The 17,154-nt window shown below is 48.8% G+C and overlaps 1 protein-coding gene across 6 annotated transcripts in view; it reads left to right on the forward strand.

Annotated features, from left to right (window-relative positions):
* Window positions 1-1,705: 1,705 nt before the first annotated feature.
* PKNOX2 (PBX/knotted 1 homeobox 2) overlaps window positions 1,706-17,154 on the forward strand; it is an 86,362-nt gene continuing 70,913 nt past the window's right edge. For 5 of the 6 annotated variants that reach the window (XM_048328658.1, XM_048328655.1, XM_048328657.1 and 2 more), the window contains exon 1: window positions 1,706-1,777. The gene's annotated coding sequence lies outside the window, so the exon portion shown is untranslated. The remainder of the gene's footprint in view (window positions 1,778-17,154) is intronic. The other variant, XM_048328659.1, reaches the window with a different exon arrangement.

Genomic DNA, 17,154 nt, shown 5'->3' on the forward strand with positions numbered 1-17,154 from the left:
CTGGCATCCCCTGCTGGTTGAAACAACCGGCGACAGCTTTATGGCTCCTCATCTTTGCTCGCTTCTGTGGAATAGTAATAAGGGAGGGGAAAAATGTCCTGTCAGCTGATTTACAAGGCAAGAAATTCCTATAAATCATTCCAACATCTCCAAAGGACTGGGGGGATGCTCTGAGTTCCCGCTGGTTTTCCCAGTGATGCAATGCAGTGATTTTTTTTCTTTTGGAGAGGGGTGGGTGGGATTCATCCCAACCACCCACTGCATCTCTCTGCTATTTTATTGATGGATTCCAAGCGGGAGCCACCAGCCCAAAGGACATCAGTGTATGTTAGAGCCTGCTCCCAATAGGAAGTACAAACAGTGGAGCAAACATTTTCTGGAGGGACTTACTTTCGGGATAAACTGGAAGGAGGGATTTAGGAATGCTGATTTGCAAGTGGCCATTTGTTCTGGAAAACCGAAGAGGGAAAATTAAAAGTGTTTCGGGTTCCTGGCCTTAAATTTAATTTGTTTTACCACCTTTCCCATTGCATCCCTGACCCCATGGCCATCCCTTACACACCATTTAGTGCTGCTGGCTCATACATCCCTCTGTAACTCTTTGGAGCCAATTTTAACCTATTCCCTAACCAATTAACCTTAACCTATTCCAAAGGAATTCTGGGGCTGTTTTGAGTGACTCCGCCCCCCCACCCAAGATCCTTAGGAAATGGGCAGAAATTCAGCGTTTCTCGTTAAATCCGTTCTTGATAGCATTTTTCATCAGGGAAAGGGTTGGAAAATTGGGAAAAAAACCCTGTGGCCAGACTGATCCAGAAAAATCCATCCCTGTGGCTTTTGCAATAAAATGTGCGAAAATTTGGCTATAGGACCCAGTGCTCCCAATGAAAGTGATTCCAGGAAAACCTCATCTTCTTTGCGAAAGAGAAGGGCAGTTGATACCTCATGCGGACCAAAATTTGGGTAGGGGGAGCTCAGTCAGAAGCCACTTTCCCCCAAATGAACAATAATTAATAGATACGAGTGTTTTGCCTGGGGGATAATACCACAGGAGGAGTTTTGGGTGGGATCTCACTGGGTGCCCTACATTTCACGGTTGTGCTGGGGGGTGGGCGGGTTTGGTAACCCCCCCCTGGGGGTCTTGATGGAGGGGGCACTGCGGGGGTTGGAGCTGGGAGAGTCCGGGGCCACCGAGGCTGGCTCTGAATCTGTCTGGGATGGCAAAAGCATCCGGGGGGGAGGGGAGGCGGTGGAAATACGGAGGGAGCAGATGCTGCTGGAGGAGAAATACGTGTTGGGGGTTAATATGGATGCGCGGCGGTATATTGGGGAAACGAGGTGGGGGGACAGATGCTGCTGGGGAGGCAGATGTGGTGGGGGGAATCTGGTTGCGGGGGTGCAGGTGGTGCAGGTGCACCCCGGCTGAGGGGAGCAGGGGCAAAGGCGGCGATGTCCGGGGGACACCGGGGGGGTCCGGAGGCAGGCGGGGGGACGGCAGCGTTTTGGGGAGGGGGCGGGGGGGGAGAGGGCAGGACGGGGGAGCGGGCGCCGGCCAGCAGGGGGCGCTGCCGGGGAGCGGCGAGGGGGCGGGGCCGGGGGGGCGGGGCCTGGCGGGGGCGGGCCCGCGGGGGGCGGGGTTTTGGCGTCGGGGGCGTGGCCCTGCGGGCGGTGGGCGGGGCCTGTCGGCGGCGGCGCGGCGGGGCCGGGCGGGCGGGCGGGCGGCGAGCGGCGGCCGCGCTGTCAGGCCGGTGTCGGTGTGATGAAGATTGGCGGGCAGGTAGGGCTGTCACTCACGGCGGGGCCGCCGCGCGGGGGCGGGCGGAGCCGCGGAGCCCGGCGGACAAAGCGGCGCGGGCGGCGGGGCACGTGCGGCGACGGCGGGGACAACCCCCCCCCCCCCCCCCCCCCCCCACCCCCCATCCCCTCCGGTGTGGGAAGTAACTTGCCGTTCCCGCCGTCTCCCCGGCGGTGCGGGGCCGGGGCAGCGCGGGTGTCCGTCCCCGGTGTCCGGTTCCCCCTCCGGGCTGACCTCCGGCCGGCTGTGCCACTGCGGTTCTCCGCCGTGACCCCCTCGGCCGGGCGCGATAATTTTGGGGGGATGCAGCGATTCGGGCGGGGTGCACCCCCTCCTCCCCATCCCCCGACCGGTTGCAGCGATCCCGGGGGGAGGCGTCCAGTGATCTGGGGGTTGCGCACCCCGCCAGCCGCTCACAGACCCCCCGAAGGTTGCGGCCCCCCGAACAAGTTGCAGCCCCCGCTGTGCCCGGTTGCAGAACCCCCCGGGAGGGTCGCGGTGTTTTTGGCGGGGGGGGGGGTGTCGTACCCCACAGTTGGTCGCAGTCTCCCCCCGCCGGTTGCAGCCCCCGCTGCCCGGTTGCAGGGCTTTTAGGGAGGTTGCGACCTCCGGCCGGCTGCGGACCCCCCCAGCCGGTTTCAGATCCCCCCTGCCCCAGCGCTCCCCGTGCCCCCCCGGGGGCTGCAGCCCCCCGCGCTCGCTGCAGTGACCTCGGACCGGCTGCAGACCCCCGAGCACTTGGCGTGCTCCCACCGCGGGGCTGCTCCAGCCCCTCCAGCCGCTCCTAGTGCCCTCCCTGGGGGCTGCAGCCCCCCCTTACCAGTTGCGATCCCCCCTGGCTGCCTGCAGCCCCCTCGCAGGGATGGCAGCCCCCCGCAGTTGGCCACGGTTGCCCCGGAGGGGGGGGTGGCAGCCCCCCCCCCCCCCCCCCCCCCCAGCTGGTCCCAGCCCCCGGGAAGGGCTGTAGCCCCCCAGCTCCTGGCATTTGGGAGCTGGGAAGTTGCCCCCCGTGCAGCCGGGGTGGGGGGCTGCAGCGGGTGCTGGTGGGGGGGTGGGGGGGAGGCGCTTTATCTGCAGCCTCCCGGCTTTGCAAAGCACCCAGTTAGCTCGGGGTGCCCTCCCAGGACCCCCAGGGCACCCACTGGGGGTGGGGGGGCACCGTGCCACCTCGCAGGGCCTCATGCGGGCTGCATGCCAGTGCCGGAGCGTGGCCCTCGCAGGCGTGCCGCATCCCGCCGCCTCTCCTGGGACAAACCCCTGCGTGCACCCCTCTATCCCCCGTGTGCCGCCTTCTCCTGGCGCACCTCATTTCCCCCAGGGCACCCCCTTTCCCCTGGAACACCCCACGGGACGCCCTGGCAGCCCCTCTCTCCCCCCCCCCCCTTATCCCACAGGGTTGGGTGAATACTCCAGAAATCGCTTTTAGTGGCTCTGCAGCAATGCAGGGAGGGCTTCTTAATAGTAATAATAATAATAATTATTATTATTATTATTTTAAATTTATCCTTGAATTTTTTATTGCATTTCCGTCCGTAGGAGGGTGGCTCCGCCGGTGGCATTGTGCAACTCGGGAAGTTTTGCCGAGGGTTTGGGGTGTCCCTCCACTTCATCCCAGTCCTCACCAGGTGTCGAAGCTCAGCTTGGGCTCCGGCTCTTTGTTTGGGCTCTTCCCGGTTTTTCTCGCTCCCAAGGATCTTTTTTCCCACTATCTCGCCGCCCACCGGGTAACGGGAAACCCTAAACCCGGCAGGATATTTTCAAACTCCCAGCCGGGGAGATTAGATTGAGGAAAGGGGGGGGATGGATTATTTTTGGCTGGGATGCAGGACAGCTGTCTGCCGAGGAGAAACAGAAAATAGGAGAGGAAATGGCTTAATTTGGCTTTTTTCAACTTATTTTGCCTTCAAATCCTCAAAAGTTTTGGGGTTAGAGTGGGGAAAAGCAGCGTGTGGCTCAGTGGACCTGGCTTTGGTGAAACTTTTGGACATCATGCCTCCAAAAGTGCTGACTCGACGTGGCTGGGATCATCCCGGTGTAGAAAACTGGGTGCTCCCTGAAAAAAAACCACCCCAAAACCTTTGGGGCCCGATGTTTCAGGGGCAGTTTGCAGCCTCATGTGGACAGGGGGAGGGTTTTGGGTGAATCAGTTGGATTTTGGGTGATTTAGGTGAAAAAATAGCACGTTGTTTTGGGTTTAAGCCATATGGAGCAGACAGATGATGGGATCAGGATTCCCCCTTATTTTTTTTCCCCTCCTCCCTCCTATTTTATTTAACTCCCTGCACTGAGATTCCTTCGTTAGGAGCAAAAGTTAATTGCTTGAGGCTAATTACAGGAGAGGTTAATAGGGGAGCTGGCGGTGTCAGGAAGAGAAGGAGATGCCGTGTTCCTTAGCATCCCAAAATTGGGCTTTTCAAGGCACTTTGCAGCCCTTGCCCCCCAAAGCTGGCACTGGGGGGGTTCCATAAGCCCCTTCATTTTAACCTGAGATCTGTATAACATTAGATATATATTTATATATAGCATTAAATGCTCCCTAATATCATGGGGTGAGGGAAAAAACGGGGAGAAAAGTGGTGCTGAGCTTCCCCACTGAGCTTGCAGGAACATACTCCATTTTCCCTCCATCGTTTTTGGGAGGGGGAAATACAGGATATCTCATTTTTTATGGAAATCTCCCTTTCTTTGAGGAAATTGCCTTTTTTTAAAAGTTACTCCATTTTAAGGGAAACATTTCTTTTTTTTAGGAAATAGTGTTTTTTTTTAAAGGAAGTCACCTTTTTTTTTTTTAAGGAAATCTCCTCTTTTTTCCTAAGGTGTTTTTTTTTGAAGGAAATCTCCTCTTTTGGATTAAATGCATGAAGTTGTACTGGGAGAAGAGTGTTTTACCCCACTGGCACACCAGGAATAACTGTTTTTCCAGCTCAAGGATAAAACAAGACCCTCATGGGGCAGCTTTGGATTTCGGGTGATTTTGGCTTTTCCAGTGAACTTCTGAATTACTTCTTGTCTTTTTTCCAAGTTGATGGACAGCATCTATAAGTCTCTGAGCGATAATGGGTTTTTTTTTTTTTTGTCCTCCAACAAAACTTAAATATTGGCTTGGTCCTGCTGGGAAGAGCATCCTTCACCCATCCATCCTCATCTGCAGGGATGCGGGGGCCAGACTGCACCTCCGGGTACCATCCGCATCCTGGTTGGGTTTGTGCCATGGATTCTTGGGATATTTCCTGAAGACACGGAGAAAATTAACCTGGGATGCTGGGACACCCCAATTTGGCAGAATTGATTTTCCTGGGAGCTGCTCTGGCTTGGAGTAATCAGCGAAATGAGTCAGAGCGATGGGATGGGGCGGCTGAGAGTCGATGGGAGGGATGCAAGGAGCAACGTGCCACGCTTCCTAAAGTCGGGAGGAAACTTTTGCCACAATTAGGGATGAATTAAGGGAGATTTGGCATCTGCAGTCTGGGTGGGAAAGCCAGATCAAGCATCAGTGTCATCTTTATTTTAGGTCATGGGTACTGCTGATGCCTCTCAGCATCCTGTCCCCAGGTATTCCCCATCCTTGTTTCACTCCAGCATGTGGAAAGCTGCTTTTTTTGGGGTGTTAGTGGGATAATTTACTGGATCCAGACAATTCCCAGTTGCATTTAATATCCCGTGCACTGTCGAATAACTTGATTCCCAAATAATTTTCGCCACCACCAAAGAGGGTGTTAACAAATGCCCTCTAATTAGCCCAAAAATAAATTAATTCCCAGCATCATTAGTCAGATCATTAAGATGCTGGCTCCAAATAATAATCCGGAAGGATGGGAATTAATCCTCAATTAAATTTAAACTCGGGTTTATCCCTGCCTCCAGCCTTGGAAGGACCGAGGTGGTGCTCCAGGTAATCCCCATGGGAAAATGGAAAACCAGCCCTGGCGGGATGGGATGGAGCCACGATCCTGGAGGGATGGAGCTGTGATCCCAGTGGGATGAGGTTGCCTTTGCCCAGCTGTGGTTTGCAGCTGTATAAATAAGACGGGAATTTGGCCTCAGCGCTTCCCAACTGCTTGATTAGATCCTATTTTTTTGGCTTTTCCTCTTCCAAACAGGAACACAAACCCTGGGTTCTCCCAGCTCTGGTTAATTGGTTCAATAGTTGGGTTGCAGAAGACCTTCAAGACCATTGGGTCCAGCTGTGCAATCGACCCCTAAACCCAAAGCACCATGTCTACAATTTAAAAAAATTGTTATTTACTTATTACTTATTTTTATTTTATTTTAATTTAATTTTATTTTCATGTTATTTCTTATTTTATTTTATGGTTTAGTTTCTTTTAATTTTTGATTATCTGGTTTAGTTTTATTTTTATGCTTATTTTAAAATTTTTAAAAAAAATTTTTTTTCTTTCTTTTTTTCTGCTTTGTCACTATTTGTTTTTTTTACCTTGACTTTCATATTCCAGGCCATGCTTCCCCCACCTTCCAGCATCCTTTGCCACCTGTCCCATCCTTCCCATACAAAATATAATCCAGGCAGGAAAATCCCAAATATCCAGGTAGCCTCACCAAAAGGCCATGACCCCTCAGGTTTAGGGATGCAGCACTGCTGATGCTCCCCAAAAACCAGATTATTTTGGTGCAGGAGGAGGAGAAAGTGAAACCCAACTTGTGTCGAGGGGAAAAACATTCTCCACTAATGTTCAATCCGGAGCTTTTGGCTTTAACAAGGTGTTACAAAAACTATGAGAAATGTTATAAGTGAGCCCACAGTTTTTGGCCAGGCTTTCCCTTCCCTGGCTGGGCTGGCTGCCTGGATCCCTGCCAGAAATCTCAGAAAGCCAATTAAAAATAATCCCGATTTTGGACCAATTATGGGACGCTTCTATTTTATTTCTTCCCCCATTTAGTATTTTTTTGGAGATGTGTTTGGGAGTGGGGTTTCGAGTGGGAAAATCCTGTCACGCCCAGAAGGGAGCGGGAACAACCTCAGTCCCCACAGGAGCTGGGAGCTTCTTCAGTCTTGGGTTAGAGCTTGAACCCCTTGGAATTTTTTCCAAGTCAGGAAAAGCTGATTTTGTTTTCACTTTCCCCCCCTTTTTCCCCCCTTTTCCCCTAATTTTCCTCCTTCCCCCCCCTTTTTCCCTAATTTTCCTCCTTTCCCCCTTCCTCCCCCCCCACCCTTTTTCTCCTTTCCCCCCCTTTTCTACCTTTTCTCCTTTATTTTTTTTATATTTTCCTTTGTCTTCTTTTTCCCCATCTTTTTTTTCCTCTCCTTTCTTTTCCCTTTTTCCTTATTTCCTTTTTTGCTTCCTATTTTATTTTTTTTATTTTATTTTTCCCTTTTTTACCTTTTTAAAATCTTTTCCTTTTTCTGTTTTATTTTGCCCTTGATTTTCCTTTTTTTTCTTCTCCTCCTTTAAGTATTTTTTCTTTTCCCCTTTTCCCCTTTTTTCCTTGTTTTCCTTTTTTCCTTCCCCCCCCCCCCAAAAAGGAATGTTTTTTCCCTTTCCCTCCTGTCTTTCTTTCTTTCTCACTCCTATTTTTTCCCATTTTCTCTTTTCTGCCCTCTTTTATTTTCTTTTTGGCTTTTCCTCTTTCCTTTTCCCTTTTTCTTCTTTTTTTTTTTCACTTTTATTTTTTCCTTTATTATTTTTCCTTTTTCCCCTCCTTTTCCCCCTTTTTTCCCATCGTTTTTGGCAGCCCAGCCCTATCCAAGCAGCAAACCCAACCTGCCCCAGCCCTCTGGGGTCCCCCCCGATGCCACACGCTCTGCCCCCAGCCCAGCAATGAGGCAAAACTTGGCCAAATAATTGAAAAAAAAAGAACAATATCGAATTGTAGCAGTTTCCTTTGCCATTACCAGATCAGCAAAGTGTTATGCCCAGGATTATTTGGTGGAGGCAGCACCAGCCTCTCCCAGCTCCATCACTCCCAGGTACGTCGAGGGCACTTTATGGCTTTATAAAGCCCTTAAAATGTTTTTTTTAAACACTACTTGAAGCTTCCAAGGCAAGTTTGAGAATAGCAATTACCAGCTCCTGGATCCCTGGGCGAATTCCCACGGTGATGGTGGATGTAAACCACTTTAGACATTTTTAATGCTCCTGAGCAATAAATTTAAAAGGGAATTTATTGTTCCAAGCTGCTAATTTCTCCATCCGAATGCCGCTGCCTGTTGCCGGTGCTGATGCCGAGGACAGCTGGGAGCCTGGATGGAGATTTTGATGCTATCCCAGAAAGAAAAGTCTTTTGCCTGCCTGATTTTTCTCCTTTTTTCCCTGTTTACTATTTTTACCCTATTTCCACTCTCTTCCTGCTCCCTCTTTCCAAAGGGAACGCTCCCAGTGAGTGAGGATGATGAGCTGAGCCCTCTCTGGGTCTTGTGTTTTATCATCCCCTTCATCAGCTCATAATAAATAATTATAAATAATTGGCTCAGGGATGGTGGGTGGAGGTCTCCCCTCCAGACCATCCTGCATTCCATGCCCTCCATCCCACCTCTTGCATCTTGCATCCCCTCCCTGACCTTGCTCACTCAATTTAGATAGAATTATTCAAAAAAACCCCCCAAAATCTGGGTTCTGAGGAGATGAACTTTGCTGGAGGAGTTTAAAAAAAAAAGAAATAAATTCTTATTATTTCCTAGCTCAACCCCAAGAAAATCCCATTTCTATAAAATGCCTGCAAAGGTCTTTTAATGCATTTACGTGCAGAAATTGGTCTCTTTATATCTTGGTGCCAGATCCAAGATCTCATAACTCTGGCAATTAGTTAGTTGCTCTAAAACAAAAATAATGAAGTGGGGCACTTTGTCAGTGGGGTGGTAAAGAACAAACTTAACTATCATAGAAAAGGAACAATAAAAAAATAAATAGCAATACATGCTCAATAACCAAGAAAAAGTAAATAGTAAATAATTAAAGATAACAATATGAATTTAATACTAAATGGTATCGATGGGTTATTTTCCTGTAGGGTGATGCTGGTGTGATTTTAGTGATGCTCATCCAACTTCAGGGATGCTGGTGCCAGTTTCAGGAATGCCAGTACAATTTTCATAGATGCAGTTTTAGTGATGCTCCTTCAGTTCTAGGGTTGATGGTGCAACTTCAGGGGTGCTGCTGCAATTTTAGGGATGCTGCTGCAGTTTTAGGGATACTCATCTACCTGTAGTGATGCTGGTCTCATTTTAGGGATGCTGGTCTCATTTTAGGGATGCCAGTGCAGTTTTAGGGATGCTGGTGTGATTTTAGTGATGCTGGTCCAGCTTTAGGGATAGTGATTCAGTTCTAGGGATGCTTATCCAGTTTTAATGTTGCTCATCCAATTTTAGCAATGCTGGTACAATTTTTGTGGGTGCTTATCCAGATTAGGAGTTACTCGTGCAATTCTAGTGATTCTGATGCATTTTTACCGACACTTGTCCATTTCCAGTGATGCTCCTCCAGCTCCTGGCTGTGACTCCCCCACACCAGTAACCACCATAGGTATATTCCCCATTCCTGCTATTTTCCCCCATGAAAACCTGACCCCCCCCCGCAGTCCCACTGTCTTAACCATCACTTTTTATCAAGTTGCTTTTCACTCTTTTTGAGCATTTCAGTGTTTTCTCCTCGTACCAGGAGCCACCTCTTGCTGTTGGGGAGCTTTTCCTTCTTTCCAACGTGACCTTTGCCATCTTAATCCCACCCTGTACCGTGCTAAATCATTCCTCCTTGCCTAAACAACCTCCAAAAGGTTTTTTTTCCTGTTCCTTCCCTTTTAAATTTAACACCCCAAACAGTGGAGCTGAAGGTCCTGCTGAGAATATTTATGCTAAAACCACCAAATAAAGCTATTTAGTAGCATCTTTAATAGCTGAGTACCTGGCAAGTGGCCAGGGTTATCTCAAGGTAGAGATGGGGGGGGGGGGCGGTATTTTCCCTGCAACCATTTCTATAGGGAATTGGCTCAACAGGGGAAAAGGCAGAGAAATTCCCAGTGCTGTTATCCCTGCAGGAATTACTGGGAGCGTTTTCACCCAGAATTAATTGTGCCTGGAGAGGGGCTCAGTGCAGCAGTGCTCTCACACTGCTGTGATAAGACGGGAAGGGCTCAGGGATTGGGAAGTGGCCGCATTGGCATTCCGGCCTCCGGTTTGGGTGCGCTGAGTGTAAATCTGGGAAGCGATGGGGTGAGACCCGCTACAAGGTGGGATTTGCATAATTCCCTTCGCAAGATTCCCATCACCCAACTGCTCCAGCCCAGCTCTGGCTCGGCCCATCCATCCCACATCCCAGTGCTGCCCTGGGGGGCTGCTCCCCCATCCGAGGGCACCCCATGCCCTGCTCCAGCACCCGGCCGGGGCACACAGCACCCTTGAGCCAAGCAGGCAGAATTCCACCCTTTGTTTCCTGTTCGCCAGCTCGACTTCGGGAGGCTGGAGCGCTCAACAAGCCCCTCTTTGTGCTAATTTAATTAATGGCCGGGGCTGAGGGCAGTGGGGATGAGACACGGTGGCTATAAATACCTGCCTGGGGGGGAGCATGGGGGCCTTCAGCCCAGCGGCAACTGAACGGAGATCTAATTAATTTCAATTTAATTCAAATTGACTCAGAATAAAACCCTATTGATTGATTGATTTATACTAGAAAGCCAAAGGTTGATTGGGTTCTAATAGAAAATTATCGATGGATCAATTTATAATAGGAAGTCATGAGTTGATTTGCTTGTAATAAAAATTTATTGACTGGTTTGGTGTAGAAGATCGTGGGTTGATTGATTAATAATGGGAAATTATTGATTGATTCATCGTAGAAAATAGTGGGTTGATGAACAGTAAAAAATTATGGATTGATGTACACTAGAAAATTATTGATTGATGGATTTAGAATAGAAGGTAATGGATTGATCACATTATAACAGAAAATTATTGATTTGTAATAAAAATATTGGTTGATTTATAGTAGAAAATTATCAATCGATTGATAAGATGGGAATTACTATGCAGGAGAGCAGTGTGAGTGCTGGACACACATTGTCCTCCCCATCCCAGTTTTGAGGAAGGAGAATCTTGTCCCCTGTGAGCAAAGTGCAGCTGGTGATCAACCTGTTCATGTACTCCTAGAGGAAAATAACTTCTCTGATGCAAACTGAACATCCCAATAGTGATTTCCAGGGAGAAGCACCCCTTGGATATACGTGCACACGCTCCTGGTGCGCCTCCTGCCAGTGTTCAAGTGCATGAGCTTGGTGGATGCTCGGTTTCCTGGAAAATTCCTTGTCCCTGTGCTGGTTTTTTTTGCTTGCAACCCGAATTTCAAACTTTGCATTCCATTTGCAAGCGAGGGAGGGGAATAACACAGAGGTAGGTTCTCTGAAGCTGCAGCAATGGAGTCGAAAAGAAATTGAAACTTGCTGCTGAGAGAGTTTTAGCTGCCAAAAGTGATGTTGATCTTCCACGGGAGATGCAGATGATTTTTCCAGCTGATAAATGGTAGTTTTCAATGAAGAGATTGGGATATGTTAGTGAACTTTTATAATGTAGTATAGCGTAATTTATAGAAGAATAAATACAATTAATACAATTAATAGAGATACATATAATACTATAAAATAATACAGTAGGATGTTCTTTTAATGTACAATGAAATTAAGCAGTGATATGGCTGCAAGAATGGGGATAATCCTAAATCAGAGCTTTTTGGCCCCAAACAGCAAAAACCCACATTCGGCTCATTGCATGGTAGGGGGAAAAAAAATCAGTGAATAACAATTTTCCTCCAAATTCTTGCTATTTTGGCACATAGAGCATCACATCTTTGCTGCTGCCCTGAGTAAGGAACCCTGAGCATGCCACTGGCAGGGACCAAGTGCTAAGTTTTATTTATTTATTTTTAATATCCATGAGAAAACTCCCCAAATACAATATAAACATCCACCAAATCCCTCTGTGATCTCAAGCCCTGGATCTCAGCTGCATCTTTGTGTCCACTGTACCATTAATTAACAAGATTTCCAAATATTTGCTGAAATCCGAAGTGCTTTTTGCCCCCGGTGTGCATTTATTCTCCTTCCTAGAAATAAAATAAGACAAATCATTAACACCAACAGTTTGGGTGCCTGTTATTACTTTTAACATTTCTATTTCCATTCCCTTTAAGACAGGGTGTAGTCCCCGTTTATTTTAGGGATGCTGGGTCCGTGTCACATGAAACGGAGGGAAATTATTGGTGAAATGATATCCCCAACCTTAAAATAGCTGCGTTCCGGCACGGCCCCGCAATCCCTCGGCGAGGCCGGATCCTGCAACCTGAGCCCCGGCAGCCACGGGGCACGGCCGGGCCAGTGCCTCCCTCGGTTACACCCTGGCGTTATTTACGCGAGCAGCTCGCTCCTGCTTTTGCTCTGAGGGCATCAAAAACAGCTCGTGCCTGCAGCCCGGGTTTAGTTTTCCATATGAATAGCCTGAGTCCTTGCAGGGAAAATCTGGGAGTTGAGTGTATCGGTGTTTGGTGCCTCGTTTTCTCCCTGTTGCAACGGGAGCTGGAGCATCCCTGGTCCAGCCTGGGATGATCCCTGGTGCCCCAAGCACTGGGTGCACAGGGAGCTGGAGCATCCCTGAGCATCCCTGGTCCAGCCTGGGATGATCCCTGGTGCCCCAAGCACTGTTTGCACAGGGAGCTGGGGCATCCCTGAGCATCCCTGTCCAGCCTGGGATGATCCCTGGTGCCCCAAGCACTGTTTGCACAGGGAGCTGGAATATCCATGAGCATCCCTGTCCAGCCTGGGATGATCCCTGGTGCCCCAAGCACTGTTTGCACAGGGAGCTGGGGCATCCCTGAGCATCCCTGTCCAGCCTGGGATGATCCCTGGTGCCCCAAGCACTGTTTGCACAGGGAGCTGGAATATCCATGAGCATCCCTGTCCAGCCTGGGATGATCCCTGGTGCCCCAAGCACTGGGTGCACAGGGAGCTGGGATATCCCTGAGCATCCCTGTCCAGCCTGGGATGATCCCTGGTGCCCCAAGCACTGTTTGCACAGGGAGCTGGGATATCCCTGAGCATCCCTGTCCAGCCTGGGATGATCCCTGGTGCCCCAAGCACTGTTTGCACAGGGAGCTGGAATATCCATGAGCATCCCTGTCCAGCCTGGGATGATCCCTGGTGCCACCAAGCACTGTTTGCACAGGGAGCTGGAATATCCATGAGCATCCCCTGTCCAGCCTGGGATGATCCCTGGTGCCCCAAGCACTGGGTGCACGGGGAGCTGGAATATCCATGAGCATCCCTGTCCAGCCTGGGATGATCCCTGGTGCCCCAAGCACTGGGTGCACAGGGAGCTGGAATATCCATGAGCATCCCTGTCCAGCCTGGGATGATCCCTGTATCCTTGCTTGGTGCCCTGTGCACAGGGAGCTGGAGCATCCCTGAGCATCCCATGTGCAGTCAGGGTGATCCTTGTGTCCTTGCTCACTCTGTGCACAGGGAGCTGGAGCATCCCTGGTCCAGCCTGGCATGATCCATCATTCCCATCCTCCCCAGCCCTGAGTGGCTTCTCAACAATAGGAGCGTTTTAAAAATAATTATTCCCCCCTTGGCATTTTCAGGAGAAAAAAAATGGTGATTCTCCCATAGGAAGAAGCTCTCCAGCCTCCCGTGGGGTTTAGCATCACTGGAGGGGAGCCACCCCAAGCAGGAGATGGGAGCAGAGCTGTGGGGTGCTGGCACAGCAGCTGGCTTCTCATTCCCAGTAGGATTTGGGGCATTAGTACAAACCACTGGGTTTTACTGGGGTTGTACTGGGCTTTTTTGGCTCCCGAGTGGGGCAGTTTGATGGGCAAACACAGATGGGTTTAGATTTTTCCAGGTGTTGGTGATGGCCCACTGGCATCTGGATTTGTACAACTTCACAGAAATACTCCACATCTACTTTCAATCCCAGTTTTCCTAGAGTGAAGACCTTTGCTCCTACCCGAATTTATGGCTGAAAGTTTTTTGTGTTGGGGTTTTTTTTCAATCCAAAGGGAATGTTTGGGATGAGTCTTATCTCCATCCCTCTCTGCCAGGAACAGGGATATTTGTGCACTGGATTTTTGTTCCAGGGCAAGCAAAAATCACAAAGTAATTAAATTTCTACTGGGATGAAGCAGGGCCAGGGAAAAAGTTGGATGGGAGAGAGTGAAAATAGGGATTGGGAATCCCATGTTGGTGTCCCACACCAGCATCCCTGTCTTGCTGGGTTAGAGGTTTGGGTGGGTTTATCCCTGCTTTGTGGTGGGGAAATTGTTTTCCTTTTTCTATGGGAAAATAAAAAGAAGAAAGAAAATTGGTTAAAAAAAGAAAGTAAAGAAAGAAAAACGGTAATGAAAAGCAAAAAAATGGGGGAAAGGGAAGGAAATAGAAGTAAAAAGAAAAAAGAAATTTGGTAAAAAAAAGTGGGAAGAAAGAGAAAAAGAAATAAAAAGAAAATGGGAAAATGAAAAAAAAGAAAATAAAAAGGAAACATGGTTAAAAAGAGACAATAAAGCAAAATCAGAAAAATGGGGAAAAATAATACAAAAATAAAATTAAAAGGAAAAGCAAAATTGGTAAAAGAAAATCAATTTGGAAAAAATAAAGTAGAAAAATATTAAAAGAAAATGAGGAAAAAAAAAAGAAAAAAGGAAAACCGAAAAAAAAAAGGTTAAAAGGAGATAAAAAGCAGATATCCCCCAGTTGAAGGCAGAGTCCCAACAAGGTGTTTTTCAGCAGCATTCCTCTCCATCTCTCTGCCTTCTCCCATGGGAATTATCCCCCTCTCCTGCTGCCTGCCACATTCCAGGGCATTGGGAAGAAGCTGCTGCCCTTTCCTCTCCCCTCCGCAGACTGTCCTGCAGCTCAGGCTGCTTGGCTCCTGACGGACGGCCCGGGAGTGACCTCGGGATAGAGCAACCCCCCTTGGTGTTCCAAGATTCTATTAGAGTTCCAAAGCTGGGATTAAGTGGACATGATTTCTTCCCACAGCCCATTAATTTTGGTTTATTGCTGGCCTGATGGCCATTACCCTTTTTTTTCCCCGCCAGCTCCTTCCCCCATTAGGTTTGTACAATTAGCAAAATACGAGCTATTAACGCGGCGTGGGGGTTGCAGATGGGATTTGGGGATGCTCCGATGCCAGCGAGGCATCCCACAAGCTGCCCCATACCCCCGCAGGGATGCGCATCGCCTGCTCCTCGCGGGATTTTGGGATGCAAAGCCATTCCAGTAGCAGAGGGGTGGATGCAGCAGCCGTGCTGGTGCCCAGTGCTGGGCTTGCCCACGGAGCGTCCGAGAGCGAGGCAGGGGCGGTGCCATCTCTGTCGTGTCGTTTTGTGGCACCTGCTGCTCATGACCTGGCGAGCAAACGTGCCATGAGGCACCCGAGACCCCTTCAGGACACTTGGGGGAGGATTTCAGCAGAGCACCCGAAGTGGCAGAGGCCATGGGATGGTGCCCTGATTGGCACAGACCTTTACAGGGCACCCTAATTAGCAAAGATGCTCGCAGGGCACAAAAAATAGAGATCCCAACCAGGCACCCAAATGGGAAAGGTCATTGCAGGGCCTTCTAATTAGCAAAAAGCCTGGTGTGGCATCTGCGTGGGCAGAGATCGTGGGGTGGGACCTGAGTTAGTGAAGGTGCCCTCGGGGTGTGCAGATGAGCCAAGGTCCTTGCAGGGTGCCCAAATGAATGACCTCAGCAGAGTGCCCAAATCAGCAAAGCTCCTTGTGGAGCGCCCTAATTAGCAAAGACCCTGGCATGGCACCCTGATTAACAAAGACCGAGTTGGTACCCCAGTCATCAAGGATGCTTGCAGGGCACCCAAATTAAAGACTCCAGCCAGGCACCTTAATTAGCAAAGATGCTTGTAGGGTACTCAAGTCAGCTAAGGTCTTGATGGAGCACCCTAATTAGCAAAGGTGCTCACAGGGCACCTGCATTAAAGCCTCCCAGCAGTGCACCCACATAGCCAAGGTCCTTGCAGAGCACACAAATTCCAGACCCGTTCTCACTTCAGTGTGGAAATTCCCCAAAACTCATCCAAAAGGCTCCTCTCCATAAGTGTCAAACATCCTGTGCTGCAGGGCTGGTCACTCCTGTCTCATCCGAAAATGGATTTTAGCGTGTCTGATGCCCAAGGTCTGTAATTCATGCCTGGTGCCCATCAATAGCTTGCATTAAAAACAGAGCTCTTCAGTAAAACCTGACCTTCTGATGAAACCAGATTTTAAATAAAACCACATTTTTCAAATTTTTTTTGTGTCCCAAGAGTAGGATCTGGTAAGGATCATTAAAGGATAAACCCTTTTTGCCTGACAGAAATTAAATGGGTTTTGCTCAAAACTTGTTGCAAGTTTGTGGCAGAAATTGGACAACAGTAAGTCGAGCCCAAGATGTAGAAGGAATTGATGGATATTGCAAAAAAATTCAGATTATTGCATTAATTGCAGCCTCTGAATCACTTTTAAGTTAAGGGCAGCACAAATAATAGAATAGTATTAGTATCCATCGTATTAGTAGTATACTATAGTATATTATAATATCCATATATTTATATATTTATAGGGGAGTATGAAAGATAAAATGTTGAGGAATATATTTAGGAACAGAAAATATTGGGAAATATTGTATGTATTGAAGAACATTAGATAATAATCCCTGTATGTGTGGGGAAATACAATGTTTTATACATCTCTACGTATATAGATATGGTATATTGGGGAATATAGTGGAAGAATATATTTGGGAATGTAATATACGGGGAATACATATACTGGGCTCTGGCAGCTCGGATTTAATTGGTTTTTCTCAATTACCTGCTACTCTGTGTGACATCAGGTGGGTCATTCCTTCAGTATCCGTCCTCACCCTGCTCCATCATCTCGCTCCGCCTGCATCCCTGGGTAGTTTTCAGTGAGCTCATCTTCGCCCTGCATCTAAAAAACTCCCAGATTTCCCAGTTTTTTGGGTGGTGATGGTTAGGGTTAGGGTCTTTCCTTCCAGACATTGCTTGGGAACTGATGGTGGTGGGAAACATCACTTTAGGGATGCTCAAACTTGGAGCTGGAGGATGCTGCCAGGGTGAGGTCCCCAGCGGAAGTGAGGTCCGCAGGGATTCCTCTTGAGCAAGAGATATGTAAATATAATTATAGACAGAAAGCCGTGAATGTTCGCTGGGCACCAATTTTATGAGGTTTTGGCTTTTTTTCTCCATTTTTTAAGGCATCCTGCAGGACTCCTGGCAAAGGGAAGGCTTCTCTTGCCCTGAATCGATGCTTTTTATAGGTGATTCTGTGGTATCCTACTAAAGCAGAAGGTTAAAAGAGCAGTTGGGTCCATTCCCACTCCCCTGGCCGGTTGTCATCACC

Source organism: Corvus hawaiiensis, chromosome 25, assembly GCF_020740725.1.
Source record: "Corvus hawaiiensis isolate bCorHaw1 chromosome 25, bCorHaw1.pri.cur, whole genome shotgun sequence".
In the NCBI taxonomy this organism is placed as follows: Eukaryota; Metazoa; Chordata; class Aves; order Passeriformes; family Corvidae; genus Corvus; species Corvus hawaiiensis.